Genomic DNA, 20,617 nt, shown 5'->3' on the forward strand with positions numbered 1-20,617 from the left:
TTAGAATTTAGTGCTGAGAAAATATCACCATCAGGTAACATCTTGTATCTCTGGTGGGAAAAAGAATTGACGATGGGAATGATGTCAGGTTTAATGATAAAATTTACATCCTAGATTTTTGATATAAATTGTTTTAAGTTTATTTTTTAAAGCACCAAGTAGATACATATTTAGATCAGGGAATATGTGCAGTGTGACACATTATTTTAAAACGGGCTCCATTTTTATGCTCTGGAATGTGATAGCTCAAAGTCTGGAGACAGACCAGGGTTCTGTCTTCCTTTAGTCTCCTGGTAGATGAGATGTCCGTAAATTACTCAACCGCCATGAGCCTCAATTTCATCAGTGTAAAATGAGAAAAATAACAGGTACTTTAAATAGGCAGTATTTAGTCCACGATCTACAAGTGGGTTGGATTCAGCTGGGTGGGCGAGAACAGGCTGAGCTTTTACGCCGTGAGCACCGTGAGGCAGGCACGCAGGTAGGTTGTTGGTGTCGGGGAGGCCTGGCAGACAGACAGTGGTGGGTTAGAGCTGTCATACTGGCAGCGGGCAGGCACTGTGTGTCCAGGAAGGCAGGTGATTGGTGCAGAGAGGACTTGGAACAAGTATTTCTGACCTTACCTTGGTAAGAGGGCTCAGGGCTGAGTCTCCTCATCCTGAGAGGAATGGAGGGAAAAGGAATTCGTATCCTGGAGAAACAGGAAATGAAGCAGTGATCCGGAAGCGTCTCTGTTCTTTAAAATGGGGTATAGTGTGGAGGTTTGGTCATAAATGTCTCAGAACCTGAAGCTATTTTGAGCCTACAGGTAGAAGTTAAGTGTTGGAAGACATGCAACAGGAGGCTAGGAGAGCGAACCAGGCTGGTATACAGCTTATTGAACCTAGGGAACAAAAAATAACACAAGCTGTTAGCACCAGGAGGGACCTTAAAATTCATCTAATTCAAGTCTTTCATTTTATAGGAAGGGAGACTAATACTGTTGAATACCCCTTGTATGACTTACTGTTAATAGCTTAATCCTCTGATCCTCATAACCACTCTGTGAGTTATTTTTACTTTACAGATATATCAGAAAAGTAACTTCCTCTGTGACAGTTGGCACAGTCAGTAGTTTTATTCAGATCTGTAATATTCTGAAGTATGTGTTCTTTCCACTTCATTAAATAGCAAGTCATGGCAGAACTGGGTCTAAAATCCAGCCTTCTTGACCTATAGACTTATTCTAGTCCAACACAACTGCAATGACTGTAATTTTATTTACATGAATTGATTGAAAAGGAGAGGATCTAAAATTTCAATATCTCTCCTATCTCACTTGAGCTAAAAACATGGCTTGACTGATAATTTACACTGGTTCATGTGTTTGAAGGCTGTTAAATATCTGATTTATGCCTAAAATGTCCTCTAACACAGAGATATGGTTGAATGGATCAAACTGTGTCTTTATTTCTGGCTGAATTTTTCTATATACAGCTTTACTTCAGGAAAAGCAGGGCAGGCTAAAGTAAAAACAAGGAAAAAAATCAAATAAGAACTTCCATCCAACAGTTCTGCAGCGCTTTTGGTGGGAGGTGGGCTGTGGAGTGGGGAGAGGCTAATGACACCCTTGCAGCCTACTATCAGAGACCTATTAACCCTGCAGCAGAAGCTGGGAAGACAATGGCAGCACTACCCTGGGATATAGGAGAGGAAATTTCCAAATCCACCTGAAAAGCTAAGTAATTATAGAAAGTCCCCTGAAATTTAGCCAGAAGCACAGCATGGACAAGTCACTTAGCACCTTTATTCCTCCTGTCTGATTTGCAGATAAAACCTTTTATCTACTTACCTTAAGAAGACATAGGAATACATGTAATTTTTGCTGTAAAATTCTCTCAACTACTTCACAGAGAATCCTATCTAAAGACAATATATTTTTATTGCTGACTTGTTCTGCTTTGTTTCTTGGAGACTTTGGAAGATGCTACAGATGGATCAGATGGGTCATGGATGTTATGTTTGTCATCCTCCACGAGCTTGAAAGTTACCCCCTAGAAAATGAACATATATCAATACGGGAACAATGTCATTGTTATATTAATCACTTTAACATCAGCCACATGTGTCTTTTTCTATCTATAATGTTACATGCTTTGCTCCTTTTTCTCTTCCTACCTGTGTTAAGGCTGTATTCCTTGTCTGTAATTTCTGCATTTATTGAGATTTTATTTTACTTTCAAAGTCCCTTTCTAATCTTGAATTTTCCTTGATCTTGTCAGCCTTCCCTGGTTCTTTTTTGGTATGTGTGTGTGTCTTGAATTATTATTGGAGTGATCTACATAGTCTAGTATAGCTGTTAATTATTCTACAGTTGTTTCATATATCCTATCTCTCAAACTCAATTTTTAGCCCCTATAGAAACTTTATCTTATGTATTTTTGGATACCATTGGCTCAGGCACAGTTTCAAGCACGTAAGAGTTTTTCAAAAATGTTTATTTGCTCTTTGTTCCTCACTGTCTCCTCATTCTCTTTCTCCATCCCTACCTCTCCTCCTTTCTCTCTCTCTCTCGCCTCCCTTTTCACCGCCCTTTCTTTATTGCTCCCTTCCTTCATCACATTGATTGATCAAGATGAAAAGAAAAAAATTCATCATGGAACATTTGTTTTTAAGTGCTGCCAAATAATCAAATATTCCTAAACATATGGTCATTTGTTTTTGTTGGCTGATATACATTTAAAAAAAAAAGATTTATTTTATTTACTTGAAAGAGTTACAGAGAGAAGTAGCAACAGAGGAAGGTCTTCCATCTGCTGGTTCACTTTGCAAATGGCCACAATGGCTGGAGCTGAGCTGGAGCTGTGCCGATCGAAAGCCAGGAGCCAGGAGCTTCTTCCAGGTCTCCCATGTGGGAGCAGGGGCCCAAGGACTTGGACCATCCTCCATTGGTTTCCCAGGTGCGTTAGTATGGAGCTGAATCAGAAGTGGAATAGCCGGGACTAAAACCAGCACCCATATGGGATGCTGGTGCCTCAGGCCAGGGCTTTAACCTTCTGTGCCACAGTGCCAGCCCCTGGTTGATATACTTTTCATTAACCTGTAGGCATTTTATTATTTTCCAGTTTTGGGGCAACTTTCATAAATAAACAAAATTTCCCCATGGGTAAGGAACATGTGACTTTTATAGTCCAAATTTCACTTTATTATATAGTAGAAGATACTTAGGAAACTTGATGAATATGGCATGAGAAGAGACTGTGCATACTTGATGATAAAGAATTATTGAAGAGGGGGAGTGGGGAGATGTTGGTCAAAGGGTGCAGCATTTTAGCAAGGAAAACTAAGTTCTAGAAATATACAGTATGGCATGGTAACTGTTACAATAATATATTATATACCTGAAAATTGCTAAGGGAGTAGGTCTTGTTCACATTTCAAAAAATGGTAAATATTTGAGGTGATGGACATGTTTGATAACTAAATTTAATAATTTCACAGTATATATATATATATCAATAAATCATATTGTATACCATAAATATATGCAATTTAAATTTGTCAGTCATACTTTACTGAAGCTTGGGGAGAAAAGAACTGTTGGCAAACAAACTAGGGTCTGGAGACATGATGGGGTTGTAGTGACTATAGCTATTGCTCACTATAGAAAACTTAAGTGTCGCTCCCCCTCTTCGTGGAGGAGCGACACTGAACCCTGCCTAGGTTTCCTATCCGAGTCACGGCACCATTATGTCGCTCCCCCTCTTCATGGAGGAACGACACAGGACCCTGCGCTGTTCTTTTGTCTGCTTGGCCCTCCCCGGGTTTGCTGTTGGTTCTTCCCGGGTTGGCTACCGTCCCTCCACCTCCGTGGAGGGGCGGTTCCCCCGCCACTTTCCCCACTTCCGCGGGGGAGCGGCACACCGCCAGCCGGCTCTCTCGGGGGCTGCTCAGATGTTCCTCAGGTGTTCCTGGTGCATGTTGTCTCTCTCCTCCTTTATAGTCCTCTTCCACCAATCCCAACTCTGCTACCCACACGCCGAGTACGCTGCTCTCCTCCAATCAGGAGCAGGTCCTGCTGTTTATTGGTTGAACTGGAGGCAGCTGTGTAGAAGCTGTTTCCTCCTCTCCCAGCGCCATATTGTGGGAGAGCAGATGCATAAAATAAGTCTTAATTCGAGTAACAGTCTAGTCCCAGTTGCTCCCCACACTTAAGTCCTACACAGATTTTTCAAATTTTCAAAAAAATCCACATTTCAATTTTTAGTGTACAATTACTTCCTTTTCAAATATGGTCAGTGAATTTAAAAAGTTTTGAAATACTCTATAGGACAAACAAAATGGAGTCAAATTCTGTTCACAGGTTCTAGGCTGTGGTCTTTATGGTAAGATACTGGTGAGAAATTGGATTTTAAATGCATGCAATTAAAAATCATTGAATAGTCATAAGAGTGCTATAATCTAATGTACATGTCCAAATGAACTACTTGGTCACTGTGTGGAGTAGAGTGGACTCTGGGAGTACAATACTGGAGTAGGGCAGAACAAACAATGAGTCATTGCTGTGATCCAAGTAGAGCTGGTGGACCCACTGTGAAGCAGCAGTGGAGATGGAGGAGTTGGAGTGACATTTTGGAGTTAAAATAAATAAGAAAATTCATAATCAAGGATGTCACACAGATTTGGAGCCAAAGCAGTTGCGCAGTTGGTGGTGCTGTCTACTGAGCTGGTTAAGAGAGGAAAGGAGTAAGTTTCAGGTAGAAATTTGGGCAAGTTCTTTTTCTAATTTTTTACAGTGAATGTTTGATTAATGCATTATCTCTTTAAAAACTAATAGCATTTTAAAAAAAGTCTTATTTACTTATTGGAAAGTCAGAATTACAGCAGAGCTTTCACTGAGCGGTCCATTCCCCAGGTAACTGCAATGGCCAGGGCTGGGCCAGGGTGAAGCCAGGAACCAAGAGCTTCTTCCAGGTCTCCCATGTGGATGGCTGGGGCTGAACACTTGGGCCATCTGCTGCTTTTCCCAGGCCATTAGCAGGAAGCTGGATTGGAAGTGAAGAAGTCGGGATGTGAATTGGTATCCATGTGGGATGCTGGTGTTTCAGCCTGTGGCTTTACTGGCTACACCAAAATGTTGGCCCTCCAGACTGATAGCATTTCTGTTTTGACCCATGAAGACTGACATTTTAATTTTCAGAGGTTCTCCTCTTCATCCCCCCAAAATATATATTTGTATATATATATTTGTTTCCTTTTTAACCCAAATTTGTTTAGTGAATATATTTAGCTATTAAAGAACCTCTAGCTTTGTTTTTGACCTCTTTAGTTGCATTGTGGTTAGAAAATGGTGTCTGTCCAAATTCTATTTTTATAAAATGTATTGAGCTTTTTTTCCTATCGTATAAAATTAGTTCTTTTGGAAGAAGTATCTCTTTTCTCTCAATTTTACTTTAGCAAGACTTCAACACTTTAGAACACCTATCAGATTTTCTTAGCCAGATTTACTTCAAGAAAGAATTATCCTTCTCTCAAAAATAATAGTTAATTTGCTTTGCTACTGAAAATAACTAATACAAAATTAGTCTTACAAAGAGGTAATGTCATACCATTTTGCACATATGGGTTTTCAAGTGAATACAGTGAAAATCTGCTATAGATTTGTAGAACCATTTACTTCAACTGAGACTTTGACAAAAGGCAATTTCATTTTGGACCTTGTCCAAGGGAATTTGACCACTTCCGAGGGATTTAAGCCGCTGAAGTCTACGTGTTGCGGAGTCTCCAGGACGCTTTCTCACAGCACAGTTTTGCGACTGTTTTGAGCCCTGGAGGACCTGCTGCTCCAAGGACGTGCTGCTCTTTCTGCCACAGGTGGTCCCTTCTCAAGTGTGTGCTCCTTTGCTTGCCTCAGGTGCTCTCCTCATCTCTCTGTTTCATAAGCCCTCATCTCTCTGAGTTCATTGGTCGCGTCCATGAAGGACTAACTTATGCACATACATTTCTTAATACTTCCTTTTCTAGCTAAATATTTTGCAGCTGCTCAGCCATGGTGTGACAATCATGTTATCACTCTTTACTGGCTTTTTCAGTCTTCTTTCTCTTATTTTTGGTAAGCAGTTAAGCAGAGAACACTGTCCAAAGTCTTATTTTTCAAGTTATTTAAGCTTTGTTTATTTTTCAGTTTTCTTTTCTTTTTGGTTCCCACATGCAACCACTTGGGAAAACATAACAAGTTTATTTTACAAACATGGGCATTGTTTTTGCTTATTATAATAAGATATTCAATATTAAATCTGTTGATTCTACATGATTTTGTACTTCAACTTACACATGTTTATATTCTCTTTGTGAATAATGAGTTCAGTTTTCAATTGGAAAGGAAATACTGAAGAGTCTAATGCAATGCATCACAGCCAAAAACTCATGTAGGAAGAGATTTTCTCTTGTGCAGGTTCCAAAATATCAGCCAAGCAGAAGTTGTGCTAAGGGTGAAGGCAGATAAGAATTCAATCTAACTTCACTCCTAATTGTTAGTCAATATTTCTAGTGTGCATTGGAAAATAAAGTAGTCTACCAGTTGCTAAGTAGGTTTGAATATGTTATTATAGCAAACAATTTTTATGGGATTTAAGTGTGAGCTCAGGAAGAGAGAAGCCTAGGCTCACTTTGCCATCATCTCTGGTCCCCATTAAGTGGCAGCTTGCTTCTGAAAGAAGCAATCAGCAGTGGTTTATGATGCTCAGACATTTCTGTGATGTGTGGTCCCTGAAAATCATTGATGTTTCTGCTTTAACTAGATTTAGCTGCTTTGAGTTGAAAGCTCTGTGCTGCCTGAAATCCCATTTTACTAAACCCACCGGTGAGTAAAACCACTGAGTCCTTCAGGAAAATTCCATTGCACAGTTAGAGGAAGCTGTTAATTACAGCTCAATCAGCTTTAAAGCTCTACCTTAAAGGTACAGGGATTCTGCCTGCTCCAGCTGGTCTTTGTATCCAGCCCATGTGGTGCCATTCAACTGGCATCGTGTGGCTTAGTCTCTTTTGATATGTTTCCTGGGAAGCTATGATTATTGTGTCCCTGCACAATGCTCTGAGAGCAAGATCACAAATCTTTGAGGCATCTTGTCCCTTTTCCACTCCTGGAATGCCAGGCCCCCTGATCTTGAGCGTAAGAGTTAATTCTCAAAAAATCGATCTAAGCCAGTCCCACACTCAATTGTTTTCAGGACTGGTCCCTTTGCACAGAAAACGTTACCTTGGGAACTGAGACAAATTGTAGGCTTATGGGTTCTGAAGACTTTTTTTTTACCTTAATGAAAATTTAATTTGTTATGAATGGTTCATCATAACATATGCCAAGAAGAGTGTGCCAGAAATAACAATCTGAAGGAACACACGGGATCTAATGCTTCCATACTTTTCCAAGAGTAAAAGAGATCATTGAAACAACACATGTCAGATGCTATTACTGTCATATTGTTGAGGCCATCTGTTAAAAACCAAGATCAGGACCTGCTGCATTCACTGAATTTGCAGTTCTAGAAAGGACAATGTCACATGAAATTAAGTTGATTCTGTTAAGAGGAATGTACCTGAGGGATTAAATTTTCCCCCTGAAAGATCAACCTATGCTATGTGCATAGTGTTCTTATAAACACAGTAGCTTTTTAGGAAGAAACTCAAATTTGCATCACTACACTATTTAGTTTTGAAACACCAAATTGCAATAATGGTTTGTACATTTAGATAAATGTTTGAGTGTATGCATGTAAAGACTCTGAATATGGATATATATCTGTGAAGTTGGCACTTAGAATACGTAGGGCCTTTTGGAATAAATCAAAGATGACCATAAAAGAATATATGGTGGTTTATAGATGGAAGAAGAATGTCGTTTTCTTTGATATTCTGATGAGGCCTAAAAAGTGGAATTTAAGAGTGGTTTTTAGCACAACGCTTGCTCATTTTCAGTCCTTTTTGCTTTTGTATTGAAATGCCAAGCTGGTTTTATTAAACAATAACTACCCAAGCCTCCCTGTTTCCTGTGTTTCTTTGAGTAGTATTTCGAGTGTTCCTGCTAACATTCCATTTGTCTCCATTCTATGCTTTTTACCTTCTCTCCCGAAATACGTTCCCCTCATACAAACAACAAAGGAGCAAAACTCCTTCTCATTCTGTCCCTTAACTGTGATCAGGTCCTGTGACTGGGGTTCTTTAGGAAAAGTGTATTTGCCTAATGCATTTGTTCTTACCCAGTAGCTAAATGCATTAGGCAAGCCATGGGCAATCTTTCAATCTTAGTTTTCTTATATATAAAATGTTCAGAGTAGATTTTATGATCACAAATATCCTTCCCATCTCTGAAAGTCCAAAATTCCAATGGAGGCAAATCCCTCTATATGTCTATTCAACAAGATAAGATGCTATATTTTAATTTTATCTCAGCAAATGATATAGAGCTAATGACATCGAGGGAACAGCCAAGAAAATCTAAGATTTATAATAATAATAAATAACAATGTTTAGTGCATGTTTTACCTGTTAAAGACAAGGACATACTTTCTGATTAGTTTTCTAATTTTTCTTTAGATATATGTATTTCTAATATATATGTATGTATTTGTAAATATTTAGAGTTCTTTAATACCATGCTTCATCACAAATTCATCTCTCTCCGTACATCCATGCATGAAGTTTCTTTTGAGGTCATCAGTGACTTAGATGCACACAATTTGTTTCTCACTTACTTGCTGTGTTTGAAGGTCAAGGCTTTCCCTTGTTATGATAAATCTAGGGATTTCTTTCCCCCATCTTTGCCAGGAATGAGTATGAGGGGAAAGGAGGCAGGCTGGGGACCAAGATGAATGGATGTGGACCCTGCTCATTAGGACCATAGGGTAATACCAAAGCAGTGATTATGGGGGTGGAGAGAGGAGGCTCACTCTGGGTAGATGTTTATGGCTGAAATTCTGTCATTTATCTCCCACTCTATTCTCTAGGACTTACAAAAGAGGGAGCATAGACACTGAAATCTAATTTTAGATAAAAAATAGGATCTCAGGGCCAGCGCTGCGGCTCACTAGGCTAATCCTCCGCCTGCGGCGCCAGCACACTGGGTTCTAGTCTTGGTTGCTCCTCTTCCAGTCCAGCTCTCTGCTGTGGCCTGGGAAGGCAGTGGAGGATGGCCCAAGTACTTAGGCCCTGCACCCGCATGGAAGACCAGGAGGAAGTACCCGGCTCCTGGCTTCGCATCGGTGCAGTGCTGGCCGTAGCGGCCATTTGGGGAGTGAACCAATGGAAGGAAGACCTTTCTCTCTCTCTCTCTCTCTCTCTCTTTCTCACTGTCTAACTCTGCCTGTCAAAAAAAAAAAAAATAGGATCTCAGTTTTCACTTGATTGCCCTGATTAACAAATGCTGTAGCTCAAGACTTAGGCCTGTAACCCTAAGAGCAGATTCTTGTTCCCTGTGTACTGATGGGTAAACTTCAGAGCAGACTCAGTATGATGTGCCCAGCCATAGTTGATAATCAGGGTGTCTAATTTCACTGCAGTGATTCTGTTTATTTGTGAAATGGGTCCAAGGTCTGTCCCAGGTATTGAATAATCTTCTGTAGGATATATTCTCTACTAGAACCTGGAGAATAGGACAGGGGCTGTGGGATTCAGTGAGTAAGGGAGTATAAAGCTTTGAGAACATAAGCAGAAGTCATCTTTGTGGGCACAACACCAATAAAAGGAGAGGGGCAAAAATACCCTCTAGCTCCAGAAGTTCAAATATAAATAATAAATATGCCCAGTATTGTCAATTGATCACTTTCTTGATTCTACCTAAAACTCTTCGGGGAAATTTATTGTCTACCATTCTATTTTTAGGATTTAATAAGGTTACAGTTGTTTACATTTTGGAAACAAAATGCTTTACATTTTGGGGAGATTTACTTACATGTGTGATTGGTATCTCCTACGAGCTCATTTTGTTCTGGTTTCTTTGTAAACTACTGATTTATTCTACTCTCCATACATTGAGAGAAGGTCCCTAACTCACTAGGACAATTTTATTTGGTTTTTATATACATGTGATTGAATGCAACAAAACTTAATGTCTGTTATAGATAAGTCTTTGTAGAATATACAAAATAATGTTTCTTGTTCTTGAGGATTTTTACATTTTGGTTAAAAACATTGTACTTATTGATTTATATTATATTATATTATATTATATTATATTATATATCTTAGCAACACTAAAATTGAAATCCTTCTTATAGTTGATGGAATATAGTTTAATTGGGATCACTTAACATTTCTTAATGTTGGGCTAGGCGTTGTAGTACAGTGGGGTTAGGCCACTGGTTGAGATGCTTGTATCCCACATCTGAGTGTCTGTGTTCAGTCCTGGCTCTGTGTCAGATCCAGCTTCCTGTTAATGTGCTCTCTGGGAGGTAGCAGGTGATGGCTCAAGTACTTGGGTCTTTGTCACCCTTTTGGAAGACCCAGATTGAATTTCTGGCTCCTAGCTATGGCCCAGGCCCTGCACTGAATGTTGAGGGCATCTGGGGAGCGAACCAGCAGATAGAAGGTCCCTCTCTCTGTCTCCCTACCTTTCAAAAATATTTTGTTCTTAATAATATGTAAAATTATGTGTTTTAGAGTTAATATCTCCTTATTCAATGAGATATGATAGCACCAGAAATTGGGCAGTTCTGCTTCCCATTCCACTTACATACTGTGAGTGACCATGGGTTAGGAAAGACGAATCTATTGTCTTGTTGGTTGAGCTCTGCATCTGCCAGTTTGCATAGTCCTCTCAAAACTGTTTAAGACTCTGTGGCTGAAAGTGAGTTCAGCATTTTAAGGTCTATCATTGTCTTAAACCATACTTCCTAAATCAAAGCAGTTACCTCATTTGGCATTCACTAGATGAAAAGCAGTATCTCCCACCACTGGAAGGAGCACTGTGTGTGTTAGCCTTACTGAAAGCTTCTAAGGGTGGGCATTTGCAGGAAGCTGGAATTCAAAGAACTGGGATTCTAATACAGGCATTCTAGTGTGGGTTGTGAGTGTCCCAAGCAGGGCCTTAATCAATACATCAAATGTCCATCTGACATTGCATTTTTTGAAGATTTGTTTATTTGAAGGGCAGAGTTACAGAGGAGAGACAGAATGAGAGAGAGAGAGAGAGAGAGAGAGAAGGAAGGAAGGAAGGAAGGAAGGAGGGGAAGGAGGGAGGGAGGGAAGGAGGAAAGGAAGGAAGGAGGGAAGGAAGGAAGGAATCTACCATCCTGTGATTCATTCCCCAAATGGCCACAATGACCAGAGCTGGGCCAGGTCAAAACCAGGAGCCTGGAACTCCATTTGAGTCTCCCATATGGCCGACAGGGACCCAAGCACAATGGGCCATCTTTTGCTGCTTTCCCAGGTACATTAGCAGGGAGCTGAACTGGATGTAGAGCTGCTGGGACTGGAGCCAGTGCTCAGATGGTATGCTAACATGACAGGTGGCAGCTTAACCTGCTACACCTACCCTGACATTGCACTTAGGATGCAAGGATCAGCTTGATCTGACTGTAGTCACTTTGGTTGTAACCATCATTTCTTATCCAATACCTGGAATATTAAGCATAATTTCTTAAGAAAGTCATGGTATATTTCTGGTGGCCTTAGGCCACCCTTATCTTTTTTTCCTGCCTCTTGGTACAGGCATCCACTTGTCTTGCAGTCACCTGAGGCATGATTTTGTCTGTAAGCCCCCAATAAATTGCATTGTGAAACTCTTGTTTGTTGGCCTCTTCCTCTGACCTCCTGGCACCTTTCACTTTTGCTGGTAGGCTCTTTGTATACTGAATTTTCCTGAAGTATTTGATATTGGTATGAAGACTAACGTCAAAATCATTTTTATGCATTTGCACATTTGGTAAATGTATCAAATACCTGTACTTTACCAGGTGACTACCAGAGAGGGACTGTGAATTTTGATTTCAGGTGCTTCGTAATATAATTCAGCAAAGTATATGCCAATATGTAAATTAGCAAATATTTTAAATTATTAATGTTGTTAAATGAGTTAATATTTTATAATGCCTTTAGAACAGCATCTAAGACACTGTGCTACCTGAAAATGTTTGTTAAAAGAAATATACACAAAGGAAAGAAAAACTATAGTACAGCATAATATGGGATAAGCCACCTAAGAATGATACTGAAAAATGCTGCAGAAATTCAAATAGATATATTCCAACTAGAGATTTTGTTATTCCCAAGGGAATTTTGAGCCAAGTCTCTAAGGAGCAGAATTCCAGTGGAGAGATGGAAAAGAAGGCATTCCTGATCCAAAGAATGTCAGAAGAAAAATCCATGTAAATGAGCTTGTCGCATCACACTAGAGCATGTTATTTTGCTAAAGGTGGAAGCCAAGGAAAGGATAAAGGCACAGGAGACACATGGAGTCAGCGATAAAGCCTGATTTAGAAGAGGTAAGAGGTGATGGGATTGGTCTTACATGACACAAATGATGTCTATTCCTCTGAGGCAGGAGGAAGGGAAGAAAGAATAGGCACAGATGCAGACAAATTGATTGGAGTTTGTGTTTGAAGGATTCTATTTTCTTTTCAAAACAGATGGATATGGAAGGGCAGGGCATGTGCAGGGGCAGTGGCCAGTGGATGAGGACTGATTACATTGAGACAGGCTTGGAATAGCTGCTCAGGGAACAGGAGAGGAAGTTGAACAAAAACAGTAAGAAAAAATATTGCTCAGAAATGTTGGAGGCCCATCTGAGACTGGAATCATAACTGGTAGCATTCTGTGAAATTGTGTGGTCCCCTCAGCCACCCTTATTAGATGAGGTGTAGGAGAAGAGGAGAAGTTGGGTCACTCCAAGGTTGAGTTGTCTTGAAAGCTGCAGCTCAGTACGAAGGAAAGAGTGTCCAAAGAGAAATAGAGAGGCTAGGCGTCAGAGGGCTTGAAGAAGTTGATCACTAAATTCGGTGGGAATGAGAGAGTGGGATATGTAGAAGCCCAGGAGGTTATGCTTGAATAACACAGTGTTAACCTCTTGCTTTCTTAGGCTGCTGAGTAAAGTGGCTGGAATGGGAAGATTTTGGATATTCATCCATTTTATATCAAACTCAGCTTCCAAGTCCTCAGTGGATCTTGAGAAGAGACCTTGAGGTCAATAGATGATAATAACACAGAAGGTTAGAGGGAGAGTCCAGTTACCTTGAAAAAGTGAAGGAAAGAACAAGAAGGTGTACAAGAAATAGTGGGTGTATGGAGAGTGGCATTCGAATATTTTACCCTTAAAGTAGGTGGGCTGTAGGAGAATGAACATTTGAGAGATAAAGAAAACAATATTTTGGAGGGGAGATACATATCTTAGAAATTAGTAAGTAATTTAGCATTCTGGGTTGGAGAATGGGATACAGAATCAGACAAGGCTAAGTCGAATCCAGGCTTTAGGACTGTGGATTGCATCACTTGACAGTGCCTCAGGGTTTGTTTCTGTCTGCAAATGGAAACAGTAATTCCTGGTTACTACTTGGATTACATAGTGTATTACTCCTACTTCACAGATAGGTCATCCTTACTTTCTTTATGATTATTTCTCCACCTCAGGTTAAAATTCATTTTAATTAAAATTTTTAATAGATATATAGGGATTGCACATACTTATGAGTTACTATATGATGTTTCCTTACATGTATACATTGTTGAATGCCTAGCCAGGGTAAATATGTTTATCATTTCAAGCACTTGACATTTCTTTGTAATGAAACACCCAAAGCCATTATCTTCTAGGCTTTTTAAAATAGGGAACTCTATATTAAATTAATTATTATTATTTATCTATTTTTCACCCTTACTGTGCAAAATAACTCTTCTCTGGTTATAACCTAGTACCCATCATTCAACCTTTCCTCATCTTTGTCTCTCCATGTCCCTTCCAGCCTCTGGCACCACCATTTATATATACATTTATATATACTTTATATATTCCTGTATATATATATATACACACCATTTATATATGACTCTACCTGTCAAATAAAAAATATATATATATTTTATATAATATATATGCATTATATAATATATATATTATTTGACAGGTAGAGTTATAGACAATGAGAGAGAGAGAGAGAGAGAGAGAGAGAGCAAGATCTTCCTTCCGTTGATTCACTCCCCAGATGGCTGCTATGGCTAGTGCTGCACCGATCCGAAGCCAGGAGCCAGGTGCCTCTTCCTGGTCTCCCATGCCGGTGCAGGGCGCAAGCACTTGGGCCATCCTCCACTGCCCTCCCAGGCCACAGCAGAGAGCTGGACTGGAAAAGGAGCAACTTGGACTAGAACCTGGCACCCATATGAATGCCGGCGCCGTAGGCGGAGGATCAACCAAGTGAGCCATGGCATCGGCCCCTCCACCATTATATTTTTAACTTCCATGAGATCACCTATATTTTTAAGACTCCACGTATAAGTGTGATTATGTGATATTTGTCTTTCTGTGCTTGACTGATTTCCTTAATATAAAGACCTTCAATTCCATGTTTTTGCAAATGACATGGTCTCATTCTTTTTATGGCTGAGTAATGTATAACTCAATGAGTATGTATGACACATTTTCTCTATCTACTCATCAGTTGATGGGCATTTTGGTTGTTTTCATTTCCTGGTTATTGTGAATAGTTCTGCAGTAAATATGGGAGTGCAGATGTCTCTTCAACAGATGGATTTCATTTCCCACCCTGGGTTTTTAATGTCAAAGAGTTTTAAGACTCAGACCTTGTTCTGCTGCATTTTTCTCCTCTCCCCCCCAGTTCCTGTCTCCTCCCTTCTGCTTTTTCTCTCATGAGCCAACTTTATAGTTTTAAGTATGAATCCATATGCTGATGACTCCTAAATTTTATCTCTAAGACACATGTTTTCTCCAAACTTCCAACTCACATTTCCAACTGCGTGTTAGCCATTATGTTTAGATGGTTGTTAGATATTTCCAGGTCAACAAGCCAAGAACTGAAAAGCTGCACTTCTCCTCAAATCTGTTGTACACGTGATCTAAGCCATTTCACCAACGGCAATTCTATCCAGTTATCAAGGCCAAAACCCAATCTTTATTCTTTTCTTTCTCTCAGACCCTATATGTACTTGATTCCACCTACAAAGAGTATCCTAAATCCAGTTACTCCTCACTATTTCTGCTGCTACCATCCTGATCTGTGTCCACACCCAATGCCATTTCTAGCATTTTCCTCTAGTTTTTTTCTCAGCATAGTTTGAAGTTTTCAGAGATGAAAGTCGCAGATATATCATCTACATCTGTACAACGAATTCCATTTCTCTAAGAAAACTGAAGTCTTTTTTTTTTTTTAACCATTTATTTGTTTACTTAAAGTCAGAGTCACACAGAGAGAGAAGGAGAGGTGAGAGAGAGAGAGAGAGGTCTTCCATCCACTGGTTCACTCCCCAGATGGCCACAACGGCCAGAGCTCTGCAGATCTGAAGCCAGAAGCCATGAGATTATTCAGGGTCTCCCACATGGGTGCAAGGGTCCAAGAACTTGGGCCTTCTTCCACTGCTTTCCCAGGCCATAGCAGAGAACTGGATCAGAAGTGGAGCAACCAGGACTTGAACCGGTGCCCATATGGGATGCCAGCACTGCAGGTGGCAGGTTTACACACTACACCATGCACTGGCCCAGAAAACTGAAGTCTTTACAAAGCCCTGTGACCCTGTCTGTGATCCATACTCGTTCCTTCTTTGGCCTCATCACTTTTTGTACTCTTCCTTTATTATCCTGCCACAGTCTGGACAGCCTCCTTATTTCTTGATCAAGTCATTTATGTCCTTTCTCTGGGGATTTGTGCTAACACTTTTCTCCCCCTAGAATGCTCTATCTTTATATAGCTTGTCATTTTAGCTTCTTCACCTTCAAATCTTTGTTCAAACATTATATTCTTTTTTTTTTTAAACTTTTATTTAATGCATATAATTTTCCAAAGTACGACTTATGGATTACAATGGCTTCCCCCCCATACCGTCCCTCCCACCCACAACCCTCCCCTTTCCCACTCCCTCTCCCCTTCCATTCACATCATGATTCTTTTTCGATTATCTTAATATACAGAAGATCAGCTTAGTATACATTAAGTATGGATTTCAACAGTTTGCTCCCACACAGAAACATAAAGTGAAAAATAATAGATGATTTTTTTAAATGATGATGAAATCAGAGCAGACCTATTGTCATGTTTAATCCCAGTGAGAGTCAAGTTGGGAATTGATAATTTCTTTTTTTTTTTTCTTTTTTTTTTTTTTTACAGAGGATCAGTTTAGTATGCATTAAGTAAGGATTTCAACAGTTTGCACCCCCATAGAAACACAAAGTGAAATATATTGTTTGAGTACTCGTTATAGCATTAAATCTCAATGTACAGCACATTAAGGATAGAGATCCTACATGAGGAGTAAGTGCACAGTGACTCCTGTTGTTGACTTTACCAATTGACACTCCTGTCTATGGCATCAGTAATCTCCCTATGCTCCAGTCATGAGTTTCCAAGGCTATGGAAGCCCTCTGAGTTCTCCGACTCTTATCTTGTTTAGACAAGGTCATAGTCAAAGTGGAGGTTCTCTCCTCCCTTCAGAGAAAGGTACCTCCTTCTTTGATGACCTGTTCTTTCCACTGGGATCTCACTCGCAGAGATCTTTTGCCAGAGTGTCTTGGCTTTCCATGCCTGAAATACTCTCATGAGCTTTTCAGCCAGCTCCGAATGCCTTTAGGGCTGATTCTGAGGCCAGAGTGCTATTTAGGACATCTGCCATTCTATGAGTCTGCTGAGTATCTCACTTCCCATGTTGGATCACTCTCCCCTTTATTTACTCCATCGGTTAGCCTTAGCAGGTACTAGACTTGTCTATGTGTTCCCTTTGACTCCCAGTCCCTTCACCATGACCAACTGTGAACTGAAACTGATCACCTGGAACAGTGAGATGGCATTGGTACATGCCACCTCGATGGGATTGAATTGGAATCCCCTGGTATGCTTCCAACTCCACCACTTGGGGCAAGTCAGCCTGAGGATGTCCCAAATTATACATCTCTTCCCTCTCCCATTCCCACCACCATGTTCAACAGGGATCACATTTCAGTTAATTTTCAACACTTAAGAATAACTGTGCATCAATTACAGATCTAAACCAGTCATATTAAGTAGAACAGATAAAAAAAACTACTAAGAGGGATAATGTATTAAGTTGTTCATTAACAGGGCTATGCTGATCAAGCCACCGTTTCCCATAGTGTCCACCTCACTCCAACAGGTTTCCCTCTTGGTGTTCAGTCAGTCGTCACCGATCAGGGAGAACATATGGTATTTGTCCCTTTGGGACTGGCTTATTTCACTCAGCATGATGTGTTCCAGATTCCTCCATTTTGTTGCAAATGACTGGATTTCGTTGTTTCTTACTGCGGTATAGTATTCTAAAGAGTACATATCCCATAATTTCTTTATCCAGTCTATCGTTGATGGGCATTTAGGTTGGTTCCAGGTCTTAGCTATTGTGAATTGAGCTGCAATAAACATTAGGGTGCAGACCTCTTTTTTGTTTGCCAATTTAAATTCCTTTGGGTAAATTCCAAGGAGTGGGATGGCTGGGTCGAACGGTAGGGTTATCTTCAGGTTTCTGAGGAATCTCCAGACTGACTTCCATAGTGGCTTGACCAGCTTGCATTCCCACCAACAGTGGGTTAGTGTCCCTTTTTCCCCACATCCTCGCCAGCATCTGTTGTTGGTAGATTTCTGCATGTGAGCCATTCTAACCGGGGTGAGGTGAAACCTCATTGTGGTTTTGATTTGCATTTCCCTGATTGCTAATGACCTTGAACATTTTTTCATGTGCCTGTTGGCCATTTGGATTTCCTCTTTTGAAAAATGTCTATTGAGGTCCTTGGCCCATCTCTTAAGTGGGTTGTTGGTTTTGTTTTTGTGGAGTTTCTTGATCTCTTTGTAGATTCTGGTTATTAACCCTTTATCTGTTGCATAGTTTGCAAATATTTTTTCCCATTCTGTCGGTTGTCTCTTCACTCTCCTGACTGTTTCTTTTGCAGCACAGAAACTTCTCAATTTGATGCAATCCCAATAGTTGATTTTGGCTTTGACTGCCTGTGCCTCCCGGGTCTTTTCCAGAAATTCTTTGCCTGTGCCAATATCTTGAAGGGTTTCTCCAATGTTCTCTAGTAACTTGATGGTGTCAGGTCGTAGATTTAGGTCTTTAATCCATGTTGAGTGGATTTTTGTGTAAGGTGTAAGGTAGGGGTCTTGCTTCATGCTTCTGCACGTGGAAATCCAATTTTCCCAGCACCATTTATTGAATAGACTGTCCTTGCTCCAGGAATTAGTTTTAGATCCTTGATCAAATATAAGCTGGCTGTAGATGTTTGGGTTGATTTCTGGTGTTTCAATTCTGTTCCATTGGTCTATCCATCTGTTTCTGTACCAGTACCATGCTGTTTTAATTACAACTGCCCTGTAGTATGTCCTGAAATCTGGTATTGTGATGCCTCCGGCTTTGTTTTTGTTGTACAAGATTGCTTTAGCTATTCGAGGTCTCTTGTGCCTCCATATAAATTTCAGCACCATTTTTTCCAGATCTGAGAAGAAGGTCTTCGGTATCTTGATTGGTATTGCATTGAATCTGTAAATTGCTTTTGGGAGAATGGACATTTTGATGATATTGATTCTTCCAATCCATGAGCATGGAAGATTTTTCCATTTCTTGGTATCCTCTTCTATTTCTTTCTTTAAGGTTTTGTAATTTTCATCGTAGAGATCTTTAACGTCTTTGGTTAAGTTTATTCCAAGATATTTGATTGTTTTTGTAGCTATTGTGAATGGGATTGATCTTAGAAGTTCTTCCTCAGCCATGGCATTGTCTGTGTATACAAAGGCTGTTGATTTTTGTGCATTGATTTTATACCCAGCTACTTTGCCAAACTCTTCTATGAGTTCCAATAGTCTCTTAGTAGAGTTCTTTGGGTCCCCTAAATACAGAATCATGTCATCTGCAAAGAGGGATAGTTTGAGTTCTTCCTTCCCAATTTGTATCCCTTTAATTACTTTTTCTTGCCTAATAGCTCTGGCTAGAACTTCCAGAACTATATTGAATAGCAGTGGTGAGAGTGGGCATCCCTGTCTGGTTCCAGATTTCAGTGGAAATGCTTCCAACTTTTCCCCATTCAATAGGATGTTGGCTGTGCTGATACCTTATTTAGCATGTACCAACACACACATGTGCTCATGCACACACACTCACACACACCACCTTCCCATGGCACTCCAAATCTTTTAACCTTGTTGTATATTTTTTATTATTACTTTCTTATTTACTATGCAATTTGTTATCTGTGGGGATTTTTTTTTTTTGAAAGATTGATTTATTTGTTTGAAAGTCAGGGTTATAGAGGGAGAGGGAGAGACAGAGTGAGAGATCTTCTATCCACTGGTTCACTCCTCAGATAGCTGTAGTGGCTAGGGCTGGGCCAGGCCTGACCCAGGGGCCAAGAGCTTCTTCCTGGTCTCCCATGTAGATAGCAGGGGACCAAGCACTTGGACCATCTTCTGCTTTTTCCAGGCCATTAGCAGGGAACTGGATGGGAAGTGGAGCAGCTGGGACACAGCTGATGTCCATGTGGGATCCCAGTATCACAGGAAGCAGCTTTAACTGCTATACCACAACACCAACCTGCTATGGTTATTCTTTATTGCCCAGCTCCCATGCAGTGAAAGCTGCAAGAGCAAGGATCTCTGTTCTCCTTGCCCATGTATACTGGAAAACAAGTATGGTGCTTAGCAAGGGTAGGTACCCAATAAAGAATTGTTGAGGGCATAAAACAATGAATAAATAATGTATGACTATAGTGAGCTTTCTAAATGCTGAATATTATGCAAGGTGCAACATTAAATCTACTTGTTATTGGTATTGTCATCTACTAAAGGGATAGGAATGAGAAATAAATCCTATGAAGGTGTTTTTTTTTTTTACCCAGAAAACTATTATTTAAGGTATACACACTTCATGCATTTTATAAATACAACTTGAGGAACATAGTGATTCTTCACAACCTACCCACCATCCCGCAGTCTTCTACCATTCTTCCTCCTCCCTCTCCTAATCCCATTCTGAGTTTTTACTAAGATCTATTTTCAATTAACTTTATACACATAAAATTAACTCTATACTAAGCAAAATGTTCAATAAATAGTATGAGAAAAAAAACTGTTCCTCAACAGTCAAGAAGGGGCTGTTCCAAGTCATCACAAATCAAAGTGTCAATTTTACTTCTAAAGATTATCTTTTAGGATAGGAGTCCCGGCAAGATGGCGGAATAGGAAGGGAGCACACTGATAGTCTGGGGAGAGATAGTTTAATAAAAGTGGAGATACTGCAGGTTCAAGGAAGAGTAGGGGAGGAAACAGCAGAAGAAACTCTTCCGGAACGCGTGACTCACAGCGGACCTGCGTGGACAGCGTGGGAGCCCACAGTTTGGGACATCAGCGGCAGACTCAACACACCAGCGCTGGAACGCGAGGTGAGCCGAACCTCAATAGCCCGAGACACCGGCAGGCAAGCGGAGAGA

General features: G+C 40.2%; 1 long non-coding RNA gene across 1 annotated transcript in view; it reads right to left on the bottom strand.

Annotated features, from left to right (window-relative positions):
* Positions 1 to 370: 370 nt before the first annotated feature.
* The window catches only part of LOC149123530 (uncharacterized), a 34,390-nt gene continuing 14,143 nt past the window's right edge, over positions 371 to 20,617 (bottom strand). Inside the window, exons 2-4 of the long non-coding RNA XR_016217146.1 lie at positions 1,832 to 2,033; positions 624 to 883; positions 371 to 505 (exon numbers count right to left, since the gene is read on the bottom strand). This is a non-coding gene — a long non-coding RNA (uncharacterized LOC149123530). The remainder of the gene's footprint in view (positions 506 to 623; positions 884 to 1,831; positions 2,034 to 20,617) is intronic.

Source organism: Oryctolagus cuniculus, chromosome 11 (genome assembly GCF_051225735.1).
Source record: "Oryctolagus cuniculus isolate XC-2025 breed Fujian yellow rabbit chromosome 11, ASM5122573v1, whole genome shotgun sequence".
In the NCBI taxonomy this organism is placed as follows: domain Eukaryota; kingdom Metazoa; phylum Chordata; class Mammalia; order Lagomorpha; family Leporidae; genus Oryctolagus; species Oryctolagus cuniculus.